We start from the raw sequence: 19,356 nt of genomic DNA on the forward strand, positions 1-19,356 counted from the left end.
ATTGAATATGTTTTTCAAATAATATATTATACATATTATAATACATATTTTCTCTAAACTGAATATTTCTTCCTGATGATTAGTTCTTAAATGTAATTTTATTTTCTCACAGAGCAGCTCTGGAGGCTTTGACCACTGGCAGCAGCCTCAGAAGACCTTCCTCTGATCTGGAGTATTTCTTCAGGTCAAAACACATCCAGCTCCTTTTCTGAAGTCATCAACACGAAGACCAGAGCTGACCACTGTGCAGGTGACAGGTTGGGTTTTGAGAGACTTCCTGAGCTCAGGTAGCTTTGGATCTCTTCCACTAGAGAATGGTCATTCAGTTCATTCAGACAGTGGAACAGATTGATGCTCCTCTCTGGAGAGAGATTCTCCCTGATCTTCTCCTTGATGTACTTGACTGTTTCTTCATGGGTCTGTGAGCTGGTTCTTGTCTTTGTCAGTAGACCTCGTAAGTGCTTCTGATTGGACTCCAGTGAGAGGCCCAGGAGGAAGCGGAGGAAAAGGTCCAGGTTTCCCGTCTCACTTTGTAAGGCTTTATCCACAGCACTCTTGTAGAAAGCAACTTGAGGCTCGTCGTTTGTTTGCAGTTTGTCCAGTAGATTCTCATTGTTGTTGATGAATGATAGGAACACATATACAGCAGCCAGAAACTCCTGAATGCTCAGATGAACAAAGCAGTACACCTTGTCCTGGTAGAGCCCACATTCCTCTTTAAAGAGCTGTGTGCACAATCCTGAGTACACTGAGGCTTCATTAACATCAATGCCAGACTCTTTCAGGTCTTCTTCATAGAAAATCAGATTGCCCTTCACAAGCTGTTGAAAAGCCAGTTTTCCCAGGGACAGAATGCTCTCTTTATTCCAGTGTGGACCTGTCTCTTCTTTCCCAAGATACTTGTTATTCTTCTGTTTGGTATGAAACTCCACAAGGTGTGTGTACATCTCAGTCAGAGTCTTGGGCATCTCTTCTCTCTTATGTTTCAGCATGTGTTCAAGGACTGTTGCAGAAATCCAACAGAAGACTGGAATGTGGCACATGATGTGGAGGCTCCTTGATGTCTTTATGTGTGAGATGATTCTGCTGGCCAGGTCCTCATTACTGAATCTCTTCCTGAAGTACTCCTCCTTCTGTGGTCATTGAACCCTCGTACCTCTGTCACCTGGTCAACACACCTGAAGGGATCTTATTGGCTGCTGCAGGTCGGGTAGTTATCAGAGGAGAGCAGAGGAAGCAGATTTCCCTTGATGAGATTTGTCAGCAGAACATCCACTGAGGTTGACTCTGTGACGTCCCAACAGATCTTGTTCTTCTGGAAGTCTAGGGGCAGTCGGCACTCATCCAGACCATCAAAGATGAACAGAACTTTGTACTTGTCATAGATGGAGATTCCTGATTGTTTGGTTTCCATTGAGAAGTGATTGAGAAGTTCAATGAAAGTGTGTTTGTCCTCTTTCATCAAATTCAGCTCCCGGAAAGGGAATGAAAATACAAATTGGACATCCTGATTTGCTTTTCCTTCAGCCCAGTCCAGAATGAACTTCTGCACAGAGACTGTTTTCCAATGCCAGCGACTCCCTTTGTCAGCACAGTTCTGATACGTTTGTCTTGTCCAGTTAAGGGTGTGAAGATGTCATTACATTTGATTGCAGTCTCTGGTCTTGCTTGTTTCCTGGTTGTGGTCTCAATCTGTCTCAGCTCATGTTCATTATTGACCTCTCCTGTTCCACCCTCTGTGATGTAGAGCTCTGTGTAGATCTTATTGAGAAGTGTTGGGTTTCCTTGTTTAGCGATCCCCTCAAATACACATTGAAACTTCTTCTTTAGATTAGATTTGATTTCACGTTGGCAAATCACAGCGAGCTCATCTGAATGAAGAAATACCACAGAGGATTTTAATATTACGTCTGTTTTAATGCCTACAGTATTGTAGGACCGTTATAAAGTTGTAATTTATAATAATTTGTTCTCGTAACTGACTATCTAAATCTGTAAATGTTTTCATAATGCATTACAGACAGGTGTGACTGATTACATTATTATTGGTATTATTAATGGTATTATTAATGTTCTCTCTTTCTCTAAATTAATCAGCACAACACATCCCTGCTGCTACTTGATGAGGTCACTAGGTGTTGTGTTAAGGCTGCTACAATATCATTGAGTTACACAGCTACTTTAGCTGGACTTTAGCTACAGCTGTTAAATGTTATAAAACATCATTCAACATGAGGCAGACAGATCTTACTTTTCTCCAGTGTGTCAGCAAGCTCCTTCTGGTTCATTTTCCTCAGGATGTGCAGTGTGATCTTCAGAGCCCCTCTCTGGCACTGCTCTCCTGCTTCTCATCTTCAGCATCCACCACTTCCTTATCCTGCTTCTGACTCTCAAAGCCTTCTGGGAGTTCTGGACTAAGAATCCTCTTGAACATCTTCAGCTCGTTCTTCACAAATGTCATAATTTTCTGTTCAAGCATCTGAAATAAATAAAGTAAATAAGTTAAGCAAGAGAAGAAATGCTTTCTCATTAACACATTAATGAATGTTTGACAGATCAACTTTACTTGAGGTAAACAAAAACAAATGTACATAACAGGACCACATACACTGAATATGGAGGCCAGGTCTGTTTGATGACTCTGGGAAGACTGACCACTGAGAATCTCTGACTCTGATCCCCCCTGTTGGTTTCTGTGGACAAAACATGAGATTACATCTCTTCATCCAGGGAGTACACACACACACACACACACACACACACACACACACACACACACACACACACACACACACACACACACACACACACACACACACACACACACACACACACACACACACACACACAGGGATGGAATGTTGTGTTTGTTTAATATTGTTTTTGGACTATGAAAATGGACAAAATTACTAGCCTATGGATTATGAAAACAACAACAATAAATGGGAAAATGGGAGAGGAGAAATGACTAGAGACAGTGTTGTTTAACTCACTGACCAGGACCCATGAGTTCTTCTTACCTTTGTTCAGTAGAACAGTCTCCCTCTCTAAAGGATATAGGATGTTCCATAGACCAGTCACTCTTCATGGACACACAGCTGGGAACAGGGGAGGCTGGTCTCTCCTGCTGGATTGGTCTTCAACACAACAGAGACAAACATTACATCTCTCATCTACTCTGAGCTCAGATTGGGAAACATAAGAAGGGTTTCATTCCAAAATGCTGTGTCCACTTTCAGAAATGTTGGTAAATTATATTTGATTGTTTATAGAAATTATTAAATGACTTCAAGTCTTTATAAAGGCTTCTAAAGTAAATTTCACTTCAAAAAGCCAGACTTGATTTGATGAGAAATGGATCAAAAACAAAACAAAACAACATCTAGAGCAGTTACAGTATATAGAATGTAGTATATAGTATATAGTTACAGTGTATAGAATGTAGTATATATTATATAGTGACAGTATATAGAATGTAGTATATAGTATATAGTTACAATATATAGAATGTACACATAAGCAACATTTTCTGATTTAAACACGTTTTAGAATATACATTCTTAAACAATGTTGTCATCTCACCTCTTAGTTTTATATAGTATATAGTATATAGTTACAGTATATAGAATGTAGTATATAGTATATAGTATATTATATAGTATATAGTTACAGTATATAGAATGTAGTATATAGTATACAGTTACAGTATATAGAATGCAGTATATAGCATATAGTTACAGTATATAGAATGTAGTATTTAGTATATAGTTACAGTATATAGAATGTAGTATATAGTATATAGTTACAGTATATAGAATGTAGTATTTAGTATATAGTATATAGTTACAGTATATAGAATGTAGTATATAGTATATCGTTACAGTATATAGAATGTAGTATTTAGTATATAGTATATAGTTACAGTATATAGAATGTAGGATATAGTATATAGTTACAGTATATAGAATGTTGTATTTAGTATATAGTATATAGTATATAGTTACAGTATATAGAATGTAGTATATAGTATATAGTTACAGTATGTAGAATGTAGTATATAGTATATAGTTACAGTATATAGAATGTAGTATATAGTATATAGTATATAGTTACAGTATGTAGAATGTAGTATATAGTATATAGTTACAGTATATAGAATGTACACATAAGCAATATTTTCTGATATAAAAACGTTTTAGAATATACATTCTTAAACAATTTTGTCATCTCACCTCTTAGTTTTGGTGTCATGTTCCCCAGAGAGACTCATTTTAGAGGCGGTGCCCCCTCCTCTCTCTCCCCAGAGAGACTCATTTTAGAGCACTGACCCCTAAACAGAGATCCAGCATGTTGGTTGTGGTTAACACAGTGACAACTAAGCAGAGATCCAACATGTTGGTTGTGGTTAACACAGTGACAACTAAACAGAGATCCAGCATGTTGGTTGTGGTTAACACAGTGAGAACTAAACAAAGATCCAACATGTTGGTTGTGGTTAACACAGTGACAACTAAACAGAGATCCAACATGTTGGTTGTGGTTAACACAGTGACAACTAAACAGCGATCCAACATGTTGGTTGTGGTTAACACAGTGACAACTAAACAGAGATCCAACATGTTGGTTGTGGTTAACACAGTGACAACTAACAGAGATCCAACATGTTGGTTGTGGTTAACACAGTGACAACTAAACAGAGATCCAACATGTTGGTTGTGGTTAACACAGTGACAACTAAACAGAGATCCAACATGTTGGTTGTGGTTAACACAGTAATTTTTGAATGTCAATTGTTCTCATTTATTCATTACCTCTTTGAGAAATAAAACATTTACAAACAGACATAGAAACAGTCAGGTGATTTAATGCAACACATGAACATGTAGTGACATTTCATCTCCATGGCAACTGTCTGTAATAATAATAACAATAATAAGTCCCTGTTAAGGTAGTTATAGACAGTACAACAACAACAATAATAATAATAATAATAACAATAAAAATAATAAGTCACTGTTTGTTAAGGTAGTTCTAGACAGTACAGCAACAATAAGGCCATGTCTCACACTTATTTTTATTCATTAAAAGTACTGAACAAACTCTTATTTTATTATTTAAAGGTGGGCTATTTATTGTCTTTCAATCTGTTCTTTTCTAAATGTATCTGAGAATGTAGACAGAAGGGATAGAACGGACATGATTGATCTGAGGGGAAATCACTGATCCATTCAGAAAGGTTTTATGCATCAAGTAATTGATGTTATATTATATAAAGTAGGCTCGGTTATAATGTATAGTAGTGGTTTGTTAGTGATATGTAGATGTTATATTATGTAAAGTAGACTAGGTTATAATGTATAGTAGTGGGTTGTTAGTGATATGTAGATGTTATATTATGTAAAGTAGACTAGGTTATAATGTATAGTAGTGGGATGTTAGTGATATGTAGATGTTATATTATGTAAAGTAGACTAGGTTATAATGTATAGAAGTGGGTTGTTAGTGATATGTAGATGTTATATTATATAAAGTAGACTCGGTTATAATGTATAGTAGTGGTTTGTTAGTGATATGTAGATGTTATATTATGTAAAGTAGACTAGGTTATAATGTATAGTAGTGGGATGTTAGTGATATGTAGATGTTATATTATGTAAAGTAGACTAGGTTATAATGTATAGTAGTGGGATGTTAGTGATTTGTAGATGTTATATTATGTAAAGTAGGCTAGGTTATAATGTATAGTAGTGGTTTGTTAATGATATGTTATATTATGTAAAGTAGACTAGGTTATAATGTATAGTAGTGGGATGTTAGTGATATGTAGATGTTATATTATATAAAGTAGGCTAGGTTATAATGTATAGTAGTGGTTTGTTAGTGATATGTAGATGTTATATTATGTAAAGTAGACTAGGTTATAATGTATAGTAGTGGGTTGTTAGTGATATGTAGATGTTATATTATGTAAAGTAGACTAGGTTATAATGTATAGTAGTGGGATGTTAGTGATATGTAGATGTTATATTATGTAAAGTAGGCTAGGTTATAATGTATAGTAGTGGTTTGTTAGTGATATGTAGATGTTATATTATGTAAAGTAGACTAGGTTTGTATAGGACCCGGTTTTAGTGAACCTGGGTCTCCGGATAAGTAGACAGTCATAATTAACCAGTGATCCACGTAGACTCCAGAACCCAGAAGATTAGTGATATGTAGCAGTACTTAAGACCGTTATTTAATAAAGAAAAAATATTATACAAAAATGGCAAATCAAAAGTGGTAGTGATATGTTACTAGGTTATAATGTATAATAAACAAAAAAACAGTGGGTCAGTTAGTGATATGTATATGTTATATTATGTAAAGAACACTAGGTTATAATGTATAGTAGTGGGTACAAAGTGATATTGTAGATGTTTTAAATACAATCAGTGCAAACAATAATGTCATAGTAAAAACTGGGGACAAAAAGCACAATTATGAATGTAAAGTGACAAGGTTATAATGTATAGTAGTGGGTTGTTAGTGATATGTAGATGTTATATTATGTAAAGTAGACTAGGTTATAATGTATAGTAGTGGGTTGTTAGTGATATGTAGATGTTATATTATGTAAAGTAGACTAGGTTATAATGTATAGTAGTGGGTTGTTAGTGATATGTAGATGTTATATTATGTAAAGTAGACTAGGTTATAATGTATAATAGTGGGTTGTTAGTGATATGTAGATGTTATATTATGTAAAGTAGACTAGGTTATAATGTATAGTAGTGGGTTGTTAGTGATATGTAGATGTTATATTATGTAAAGTAGACTAGGTCATATCATAGATGACCAGTGTTCAGATCAGTTCACATAATGTTATAGTCCTACCAGTAGCAGGACAGAGAATGTACTGTATATAACCTACATATCATAGATGACCAGTCTAAACCTGTTCAGATCAGTTCACATAATGTTATAGTCCTACCAGTAGCAGGACAGAGAATGTACTGTATATAACCTACATATCATAGATGACCAGTCTAAACCTGTTCAGATCAGTTCACATAATGTTATAGTCCTACCAGTAGCAGGACAGAGAATGTACTGTATATAACCTACATATCATAGATGACCAGTCTAAACCTGTTCAGATCAGTTCACATAATGTTATAGTCCTACCAGTAGCAGGACAGAGAATGTACTGTATATAACCTACATATCATAGATGACCAGCCTAAACCTGTTCAGATCAGTTCACATAATGTTATAGTCCTACCAGTAGCAGGACAGAGAATGTAGCCTTGGCCTGATATTTTTTACAACATTTTCAACGGAGGCCATCAGGTCGGTCGGCATGATAAGCAGTGATGTATTTTTTTTTTAGGTGAGGGAGCGCAGCAAACTATGTAAATGACGTCATAATTTATTACATCAACGTTTGTATCGACATATGTATTCTATTGAATAGTCTTTCATTACAGGTCTCTCCAACCCTGTTTCTGGAGCGCTACCCTCCGGTGGGTTTCACTCCAACCCTGTTTCTGGAGCGCTACCCTCCGTAGGGTTTCACTCCAACCCTGTTTCTGGAGCGCTACCCTCCGGTAGGGTTTCACTCCAACCCTGTTTCTGGAGCGCTACCCTCCGGTAGGGTTTCTCTTCAACCCTGTTTCTGGAGCGCTACCCTCCGGTAGGGTTTCACTCCAACCCTGTTTCTGGAGCGCTACCCTCCGTAGGGTTTCTCTGAACCCTGTTTCTGGAGCGCTACCCTCCGGTATGGTTTCACTCCAACCCTGTTTCTGGAGAGCCCCTCCGTAGATGGTTTCTCTCCAACCCTGTTTCTGGAGCGCTAACCCCTCCTTATTAGGGTTTCAATAACTCCAACCCTGTTTCTGGAAATACCCTCCTTTAGAATTTCTCCAATTATTTCTGGAGCGCTACCCTCCGGTGGGTTTCACTCCAACCCTGTTTCTGGAGCACATCCTGTCAGGGTTTCAAACCTAATCCTATTTAGATGTCTGATGCGCTAACCTCCGTAGGGTTTTCTTCAACCCTGTTTCTGGAGCGCTACCCTCTGGTGGGTTTCACTCCAACCCTGTTTCTGGAGCGCTACCCTCCTGTAGGGTTTCACTCCAACCCTATTTCTGGAGCGCTACCCTCCAGGTAGGGTTTCAACTCCAACCCTTACTTTCTGGGCGCTTCCTACCCTCCGGTCTAGGGTTTCTGGGAAACCCTGTTTCTGGGCGCTACCCTGCCGTGATTTGGGGTTTGAGAAGTCAACCCTGTTTCTGGGCGTACATTCCGGTATCTTTCTCTCAAAACCTGTTTCTGGGGCGCAATGTATTAAGTCCGAACATGTTTTTACTCCAACCCTGTTTCTGGAAAGTACCCTCACGTTATTATTTCACTCCAAAATACTGTTTCTGGAGTGCGCTACCCTCCGTAGGGTTTCACTCCAGACCCTAATTTCTGGAGCGCTTACCCTCCGCACATTCTCTCCAACCCTGTTTCTGGAGCGCTACCCTCCGTAGGGTTTCTCTCCAACCCTGTTTCTGGAGCGCTACCCTCCGTAGGGTTTCTCTCCAACCCTGTTTCTGGAACAATGCGTACCCTCCGTAGGGTTTCTCTCCAACCCTGTTTCTGGAACGCAGTAACCCTCCCCTGAACAAGGCAGTTTCACTCCAACCCTGTTTCTGGAACAAGGCTTAACCCCCGGAACAAGGCAGTTTCTCCAACCCTGTTTCTGGAGCGCTACCCTCCGGTAAAAACAGTTTCACTCCAACCCTGTTTCTGGAGCGCTACCCTCCGGTAGGGTTTCACTCTAATCCCAGTTGTAAATAGCATGATTTATATTATTAACCAACTCATTATTTTAATCAGGTGACTAGTTTTGAATTGTAATGAAAACCTACAGGATGGTATCTCTCCAGGAACAGGATCGGAGAGCCCTGTTTTGAAGATCTCATGAATCCATCCTCCAATTTGTTTTTCACTATTCAGCTTCAGCTAACCATCCTAAAATCTTATTAGAAATTGGTATATTTTTTGTAACAGTAACGTTACCATTCACCTGGTAATTAAATATAATTCATTTAGAATTGATCAGAATATTTTCTTTGTGTTTTCTTAAAATGAAAGTTTTCCCTCGCACTACACACATGATGATCAGTGATCATAGATCAAACCTAATCTTGACTATTAGATGTCTGATGACGACCTAACTTTATAATAGTTTGTATGTTGCCTCTAGACTTACCAGAATCTGCATTTGTCTAATACCCTTCAAATCAAACTTTTACCAGACTTCAATGTTGAGAGAAATAAAGTGCGCCACAGTTTCAACATCCATTCTGTAAGTGCATTCGCCTCCAAACTTCCTTTCCTTGGTCACGTGTTAGAGGGTGTGTGTTATTTTATATCTATATGGCATCCTTTGAAGTAGTCATGGTGATTGATGTCTAGGGGCCTGGTTGAACTGGGGGGGTTGAGTGTTTGAACTTTTGGAACTTGTATGTCCCCCACCCCCAGTTGTATTGTCCTTATGTTTTATCTATGAAGTTAGGTGTGTGTGTGTGTGTTGTGGCGTGTGTGTGTGTGTGTGTGTGTGTGTGTGTGAAACAAGGTCCCTTGGCATTGTGTCCATTTCAGGCTTTAAACAACAATTAAACAGCCATCTAAATAATGTTTCTCAGCCTAGTTTCCTATTTAGTTCTCTTTATATGTACAGGCACAGAGCTTCCAGATGGCTCCAGCCTAAGGATTTGCAGGGCCTGCACACCTGGGGAGATTAGAACCCCAAAGAAAAGATCCTAAAGGTCATTTCAGATTCAGGTTCATCATGACAGCCACTTTATGAAAGGCCTTTACTTATGGCTAAACAGTTTTCTACACATCTTATTAATTAATGCTGTGGGATGATGAAATTAGGTGTTTCTAGGAGGGCTTAAACAAATCTACAGTGAAACAAACATGTACACTTTACATACATATTTATTGACTTTTAAAAAGACCACAGTAACAGGACAGAATTTGTGCAAATGCGACGAAATCTGCTAGTGGATATTAAATGTACAACAGTAGTATTCTGTAACAAGCAATACGTGTTAAACATGAGGCACAGGCAATCATGACAGCCTCTTTATGAAAGGCCTTTAACTATGGCTAAACAGTTTTCTCCACATCTTATTAATTAATGATGTGGGCATACCCAGGATTTACAGGCAGGACGGTTGATCTACACAGGGAGGGAAAACTTACGGAGTTTTGATGGATCGGGCAAGCGTCTTTGCGTTGGTGAATTGGAAACGGATAATGGTCAGGGCTAACCGGACCCTTTATCTGTAAGAAATAGTAAACATTTTGGAATTATAACATGTGTTAAAATGTAGGTACTAAATATTTTGAATTAAATCACAGGTTTTAAAAATGTATCTCACGCTTTAACGATAGGGGAAGAGGGGGTTTAGGGGGTTATTAACTTTATGGAAAACAATATTCACACTATGTGGATTATAAACATGTACATACATAGAGAGCCAACACATCAAGATCTAACAGGGATGAGGGGGGATTCATAGTACAACAGGAGGCTTCTGTAACCTGCAATACGTGTTAAATATGTTTTACATACATCCACGACTGAATGGTTTCACAAACTACCTTTAAAGGTTTTGTCAGAAAGTTGTAACAGGCCTCATTCAACAGTCTAGAGATGAACCTAGAGACACCAAAAACATCACTGCTTAGAGCAGCTTGGAGATTATTACCCATGTAAGTGGGGAGCAAAAGAGCGGATTTAACCAACTCTGTACAAACCCGACACGGGGTATGATAACTCTGACGCGTACGTCTAATGATTATTGTAGATGTTTACAACTGAGGGAGTTGACAGTAGGTCAATGAGATGTATAAAGACAAATTGACATAACGGACCTCAAAGACCAACAGCCTACTTTATAATATAGAATGCAGGGGTGTGAACTGAACATGTAACCATTATAAAACAACATGGTCTACGGTCAAATTTTCTATAGTTTTTAATGAAGGGGTCGCTGCAGTCATTTAGATGATTTCAACATAGTCTAGATCAGTCCACAGGTTGCATATACATTTTTTAGTATCTCAAAATTGTGTTATATGTTGGTAGGTCTAATAAACAAATATATTGTATACAATGATAATATTATTTTGTCAGAAATTGAAGCCGTTGATACAGTTGTGTACTCTATCGCCCGCCCTGCTGATCGTGCTCTATCTGAACTACATTAAGCATTCATTATTTTGCATGAAATATTTAAATTAAATATTTAAAGTATTATAGAATACACAATATCTCACCCTTTAATGACAGGAAAATGTCCTTTCCATCCAACACCCCGGTCTGTCACGAAGAAAAAGACACAGAAAATCAGGGTGCGTGCGTGAGTGTGCGGTACAACTGTAGGCCTCCAATGTTTTTACATAAAACACTAATGATGCATGTTTAAATAGTAGGACCATTTGGTCATTAATTCTAACACGTCTTTAAAAAGTTTGTACTAAATATTTTGGAATTAAATCACTGGTTTTAAAAATGTATCTCACCCTTTAACGACATCACCCCGGTCTGTCACCAAGAAAAAAGACACGGAAAATCAGGGTGCGTGCAGGAGTGTGTGACAGAGCAGCAGGAGTGTGTGTGTGTGTGCGTTTCAAAAACAAAGGGTGTGTGTGTGTTCACAAAGGGTGTGTGTGTGTGTGCCGACCACCCGGGGTTAAACATTGATATCTCTAAGCAGAGCCCGGTGCCCCCCAACCCGGTTGTAGACAGAATGTCTCCACATCCCCTCCTGTTGTTTGAATTCACCGCCTTTGTTCTCTAAAACAAATATACAGGGTGTTGCATACAGGATATCTCCCGAAAAAATCCCACCACGGCCCTGCAAACACATTCCGTACTTTCGCGAGTTTGGGGCAGAACATGGAGCATATACTTTAACACTATGTTACCACAGCTTTAGCGCAAACCCACAGCCCCGAATATTTAGCTGCCAGGACAGATTAAAAAAGAGATGTGAATAAGTGAATCCCTACTAATAGATATTTCTGAAGGCTACTGGACATAGGTGATTGGGAAGCGACTGTTAGACGTGGATTCTCAGAAGCAAACTGCGCCCTGTCCTTTACGGCGCCCTTCACGATCACACCATTTTAGGCGTAAGTCCAAATAATCACATACCCAAGAATATTTATATATTAAAAAAAGAAAAGTGTGCAATCTGAACGACTTCATAAGACACCAGGCAGCATAACATAGTCTGTGAAGCCCTACTAATGGATATTTCTGGAGGTGAGTAAGTGAAAAACGACCGTGACGCTATATACCAAATGTGATGACACAAGCACGTAACATAGAGAATCACACAACAATGACAACACAGGCTACCTAAATATGGTTCCCAATCAGAGACAACGACTAACATAGGCCTCTGATTGAAAACCATATCAGGCCAAACACAGAACAGACAAACTAGACATACAGCATAGAATGCCCACTCAGATCACACCCATACCAAACAAAACCTATAAACATAGATAGCAAACTATGGTCAGGGCGTGACACACCCATACCCAACCAAAACCTATAAACATAGATAGTAAACTATGGTCAGGGCGTGACACACCCATACCAAACAAAACCTATAAACATAGATAGTAAACTATGGTCAGGGCGTGACACACCCATACCCAACCAAAACCTATAAACATAGATAGTAAACTATGGTCAGGGCGTGACACACCCATACCCAACCAAAACCTATAAACATAGATAGTAAACTATGGTCAGGGCGTGACACACCCATACCCAACCAAAACCTATAAACATAGATAGTAAACTATGGTCAGGGCGTGACACACCCATACCCAACCAAAACCTATAAACATAGATAGTAAACTATAGGGCGTGACACACCCATACCCAACCAAAACCTATAAACATAGATAGTAAACTATGGTCAGGGCGTGACACACCCATACCCAACCAAAACCTATAAACATAGATAGTAAACTATGGTCAGGGCGTGACACACCCATACCCAACCAAAACCTATAAACATAGATAGTAAACTATGGTCAGGGCGTGACACACCCATACCCAACCAAAACCTATAAACATAGATAGTAAACTATGGTCAGGGACGTGATAGTAAACTATGGTCACACACCCATACCCAAAAACCTATAAACATAGATAGTAACTATAAACATAGATAGTAAACTATGGTCAGGGCGTGACACACCCATACCCAACCAAAACCTATAAACATAGATAGTAAACTATGGTCAGGGCGTGACACACCCATACCCAACCAAAACCTATAAACATAGATAGTAAACTATGGTCAGGGCGTGACACACCCATACCCAACCAAAACCTATAAACATAGATAGTAAACTATGGTCAGGGCGTGACACACCCATACCCAACCAAAACCTATAAACATAGATAGTAAACTATGGTCAGGGCGTGACACACCCATACCCAACCAAAACCTATAAACATAGATAGTAAACTATGGTCAGGGGAGATGACTACACCCATACCCAACCAAAACCTATAAACATAGATAGTAAACTATGGTCAGGGCGTGACACACCCATACCCAACCAAAACCTATAAACATAGATAGTAAACTATGGTCAGGGCGTGACACACCCATACCCAACCAAAACCTATAAACATAGATATAAACATAGATAGTAAACTATGGTCAGGGCGTGACACACCCATACCCAACCAAAACCTATAAACATAGATAGTAAACTATGGTCAGGGCGTGACACACCCATACCCAACCAAAACCTATAAACATAGATAGTAAACTATGGTCAGGGCGTGACACACCCATACCCAACCAAAACCTATAAACATAGATAGTAAACTATGGTCAGGGCGTGACACACCCATACCCAACCACCCAAAACCTATAAACATAGATAGTAAACTATGGTCAGGGCGTGACACACCCATACCCAACCAAAACCTATAAACATAGATAGTAAACTATGGTCAGGGCGTGACACACCCATACCCAACCAAAACCTATAAACATAGATAGTAAACTATGGTCAGGGCGTGACACACCCATACCCAACCAAAACCTATAAACAAGATAGTAAACCTATAAAACATAGATAGTAAACTATGGTCAGGGCGTGACACACCCATACCCAACCAAAACCTATAAACATAGATAGTAAACTATGGTCAGGGGTGACACACTTCCATACCCAACCATACCATATAAACATAGATAGTAAACTATGGTCAGGGCGTGACACACCAACCAAAACCTATAAACATAGATAGTAAACTATGGTCAGGGCGTGACACACCCATACCCAACCAAAACCTATAAACATAGATAGTAAACTATGGTCAGGCGTGACACACCCATACCCAACCAAAACCTATAAACATAGATAGTAAACTATGGTCAGGGCGTGACACACCCATACCCAACCAAAACCTATAAACATAGATAGTAAACTATGGTCAGGGCGTGACGATAGTAAACATGGTCACCCATACCCAACCAAAACCTATAAACATAGATAGTAAACTATGGTCAGGGCGTGACACACCCATACCCAACCAAAACCTATAAACATAGATAGTAAACTATGGTCAGGGCGTGACACACCCATACCCAACCAAAACCTATAAACATAGATAGTAAACTATGGTCAGGCGTGACACACCCATACCCAACCAAAACCTATAAACATAGATAGTAAACTATGGTCAGGGCGTGACACACCCATACCCAACCAAAACCTATAAACATAGATAGTATAAACATATGGTCAGGGCGTGACACACCCATACCCAACCAAAACCTATAAACATAGATAGTAAACTATGGTCAGGGCGTGACACACCCATACCCAACCAAAACCTATAAACATAGATAGTAAACTATGGTCCACACACCCATACCAACCCTATAAACATAGATAGTAAACTATGGTCAGGGCGTGACACACCCATACCCAAAAACCAAAACCTATAAACATAGATAGTAAACTATGGTCAGGGCGTGACACACCCATACCCAACCAAAACCTATAAACATAGATAGTAAACTATGGTCAGGCGTGACACACCCATACCCAACCAAAACCTACCTATAAACATGGTCAGATACACACCCATACCCAACCAAAACCTATAAACATAGATAAAACTATGGTCAGGGCGTGACACACCCATACCCAACCAAAACCTATAAACATAGATAGTAAACTATGGTCAGGGCGTGACACACCCATAAAACCCATAGATAGTAAACTATGGTCAAACACCCATACCCAACCAAAACCTAAACATAGATAGTAAACTATGGTCAGGGCGTGACACACCCATACCCAACCAAAACCTATAAACATAGATAGTAAACTATGGTCAGGGCGTGACACACCCATACCCAACCAAAACCTATAAACATAGATAGTAAACTATGGTCAGGCGTGACACACCCATACCCAACCAAAACCTATAAACATAGATAGTAAACTATGGTCAGGGCGTGACACACCCATACCTATAAACAACCAAAACCTATAAACATAGATAGTAAACTATGGTCAGGGCGTGACACACCCATACCCAACCAAAACCTATAAACATAGATAGTAAACTATGGTCAGGGCGTGACAAAACACATAGATAGTAAACCATACCCATACCAAAACCTATAAACATAGATAGTAAACTATGGTCAGGGCGTGACACACCCATACCCAACCAAAACCTATAAACATAGATAGTAAACTATGGTCAGGGCGTGACACACCCATACCCAACCAAAACCTATAAACATAGATAGTAAACTATGGTCAGGGCGAGACACACCCATACCCAACCAAAACCTATAAACATAGATAGTAAACTATGGTCAGGAGTGACTCATACCCAACCAAAACCTATAAACATAGATAGTAAACTATACACCCATACCCAACCAAAACCTATAAACATAGATAGTAAACTATGGTCAGGGCGTGACACACCCATACCCAACCAAAACCTATAAACATAGATAGTAAACTATGGTCAGGGCGTGACACACCCATACCCAACCAAAACCTATAAACATAGATAGTAAACTATGGTCAGGGCGTGACACACCCATACCCAACCAAAACCTATAAACATAGATAGTAAACTATGGTCAGGGCGTGACACACCCATACCCAACCAAAACCTATAAACATAGATAGTAAACTATGGTCAGGGCGTGACACACCCATACCCAACCAAAACCTATAAACATAGATAGTAAACTATGGTCAGGGCGTGACACACCCATACCCAACCAAAACCTATAAACATAGATAGTAAACTATGGTCAGGGCGTGACCACCCATAAACCAAAACCTATAAACATAGATAGTAAACTATGGTCAGGGCGTGACACACCCATACCCAACCAAAACCTATAAACATAGATAGTAAACTATGGTCAGGGCGTGACACACCCATACCCACAAAACATAAACCATACCGTGACATATAAACATAGATAGTAAACTATGGTCAGGGTGTGACACACCCATACCTATAAACATAGATAGTAAACTATGGTCAGGCGTGACACACCCATACCCAACCAAAACCTATAAACATAGATAGTAAACTATGGTCAGGGCGTGACACACCCATACCCAACCAAAACCTATAAACATAGATAGTAAACTATGGTCAGGGCGTCACACCCATACCCAACCAAAACCTATAAACATAGATAGTAAACTATGGTCAGGCGTGACACACCCATACCCAACAAAACCTATAAACATAGATAGTAAACTATGGTCAGGGCGTGACACACCCATACCCAACCAAAACCTATAAACATAGATAGTAAACTATGGTCAGGGCGTGACACACCCATACCCAACCAAAACCTATAAACATAGATAGTAAACTATGGTCAGTACCCAACCAAAACCTATAAACATAGATAGTAAACTATGGTCAGGGCGTGACACACCCATACCCAACCAAAACCTATAAACATAAACTATAGTATAAACTATAGTAAACAGGGCGTGACACACCCATACCCAACCAAAACCTATAAACATAGATAGTAAACTATGGTCAGGGCGAGACACAAACCTATTGGGAATTCTTGATCAATCAGAATGTACCTGTTTTCCGTATAGAATGACTTGTATACAGATTATATTACAACTCTGTGTGTTTTGTCTTAGTGGTTGTTTCTTTACTAACTAGGAAAACTCAACAGTGTGTAAGTCAATGTTTAACCCGGGGTGAAAATTATTGAGCTGCTTGGTTTATTGTTGTTGAAAGCTTGAAATGTACACACATTGAGAAGTGATATTGCAGCAACAGTTTTAAAGTGGGTAATCGTATCATATATATAAATATATATCCTTGCATGTTTGAATTAGAGCTCCTTTAAAGTGTTTTAGATTATGATAATAATGTTATGTTATTTTTATAATAATACATATCCGCAAACCAAATGTATTTCTGAAAACCCCTTTTTGCATCTTCAATAGTTGTAGATGTTCCAACGTTCGTAGATGATCCTCAGGGGCATATAACAACCTGGGTTGTTGTAGAGTGGGCATAAGTTCAACACTCAGGAGTCAATGTCCTCGCTTTTGTCTTTTTCATAGCCTGTGAGGGAGAATATATTCCACAGACTTGGTTTCTAATCATACTTTCTAATCAATAAGTGGGTCAAGTCGACCCTAAGAGGGCAGAAGTTATTGTTTACAAACATTGTGAATAAAAAAAACTTGTTTCATTGTATAAATAGTCTTCATTTTTAAAAACATACATGTAAATGCCTAGAATTAATACCTATGGTGATTCTGCGCAATGCACTTGGTCCACAGTTGTGCGTTGGTTGTTGGGGCGTGGAATGTGTTAATAATAAAAAATAAAATAAATAAAAATTAACCGTTGTCCCCCCCCTGTTTAAAACACAAATAACTTTTCAGTGTATCATGTATGCAACACCCTGTATATTTGTTTTAGAGAACAAAGGCGGTGAATTCAAACAACAGGAGGGGATGTCGAGACATTCTGTCTACAACCGGGGTGGGGGCACCGGGCGCTGATTAGAGATATCAATGTTTAACCCCGGGGTGGGGGGCACCGGGCTCTGCTTAGAGATATCAATGTTTAACCCCTGGGAGGGCACCGGGCGCTGATTAGAGATATCAATGTTTAACCCCGGGGGGGGGGCACCGGGCTCTGATTAGAGATATCAATGTTTAACCCCGGGGGGGGGGCACCGGGCTCTGATTAGAGATATCAATGTTTAACCCCGGGGGGGGGCACCGGGCTCTGATTAGAGATATCAATGTTTAACCCGGGGTGGGGGCACCGGGCTCTGATTAGAGATATCAATGTTTAACCCCGGGGTGGGGGGCACCGGGCGCTGATTAGAGATATCAATGTTTAACCCCGGGGTGGGGGGCACCGGCTCTGATTAGAGATATCAATGTTTAACCCCGGGGTGGGGAGGCACCGGGCTCTGATTAAAGATATCAATGTTTAACCCCGGGGTGGGGGCACCGGGCTCTGCTTAGAGATATCAATGTTTAACCCCGGGGGTGGGGGCACCGGCTCTGCTTAGAGATATCAATGTTTAACCCCGGGGTGGGGGCACCGGGCTCTGATTAGAGATATCAATGTTTAACCCCGGGGTGGGGGGCACCGGGCTCTGCTTAGAGATATCAATGTTTAACCCACTCCTGCTGGGGGCACCGGGCTCTGATTAGAGATATCAATGTTTAACCGGGGGGCACCGGCTCTGATTAGAGATATCAATGTTTAACCCGGGTGGGGGGCACCGGGCTCTGCTTAGAGATATCAATGTTTAACCCCGGGGAGGGGGCACCGGGCTCTGATTAGAGATATCAATGTTTAACCCCGGGGGGGGGCACCGGGCTCTGATTAGAGATATCAATGTTTAACCCCGGGGTGGGGGCACCGGCTCTGCTTAGACATATCAATGTTTAACCCCGGGTGGGGGCACCTGGCTCTGCTTAACATATCAATGTTTAACCCCCTGGTGGTCGGCAGATATCTGGACATGCCTTATGCATGATAGTGCACACCTGATGGTTTCAAACGATTCTCTCAGATAGAATGGGGCTATCATGCTTGGGCACCCTGTTGAATACACACACACCCTTTGTTTTTGAAACGCACACACACTCCTGCTGCCCTGTCACACACACACTCCTGCTGCCCTTAGTCACACACACTCCTGCTGCTCTGTCACACTCACACTCCTGCTGCCCCGTCACACACACACTCCTGCTGCTCAGTCACACACACACTCA

At 39.9% G+C, this 19,356-nt stretch overlaps 2 long non-coding RNA genes across 2 annotated transcripts; both read right to left on the reverse strand.

Annotated features, from left to right (window-relative positions):
* Window positions 1-1,241: 1,241 nt before the first annotated feature.
* LOC135528694 (uncharacterized) lies at window positions 1,242-2,693 on the reverse strand. Its single transcript, XR_010453573.1, has 3 exons — window positions 2,609-2,693; window positions 2,252-2,479; window positions 1,242-1,871 (listed from the first exon to the last, which is right to left on the reverse strand). It is a non-coding gene; the product is annotated as an uncharacterized LOC135528694 (long non-coding RNA).
* Window positions 2,694-3,069: 376 nt separating this feature from the next.
* Window positions 3,070-11,642, reverse strand: LOC135528695 (uncharacterized). Its single transcript, XR_010453574.1, has 5 exons — window positions 11,569-11,642; window positions 11,323-11,365; window positions 10,243-10,323; window positions 4,233-4,330; window positions 3,070-3,137 (listed from the first exon to the last, which is right to left on the reverse strand). It is a non-coding gene; the product is annotated as an uncharacterized LOC135528695 (long non-coding RNA).
* Between the last annotated feature and the right edge of the window lie 7,714 nt (window positions 11,643-19,356).

This window comes from Oncorhynchus masou, unplaced genomic scaffold, assembly GCF_036934945.1.
Source record: "Oncorhynchus masou masou isolate Uvic2021 unplaced genomic scaffold, UVic_Omas_1.1 unplaced_scaffold_1021, whole genome shotgun sequence".
Classification (NCBI taxonomy): domain Eukaryota; kingdom Metazoa; phylum Chordata; class Actinopteri; order Salmoniformes; family Salmonidae; genus Oncorhynchus; species Oncorhynchus masou.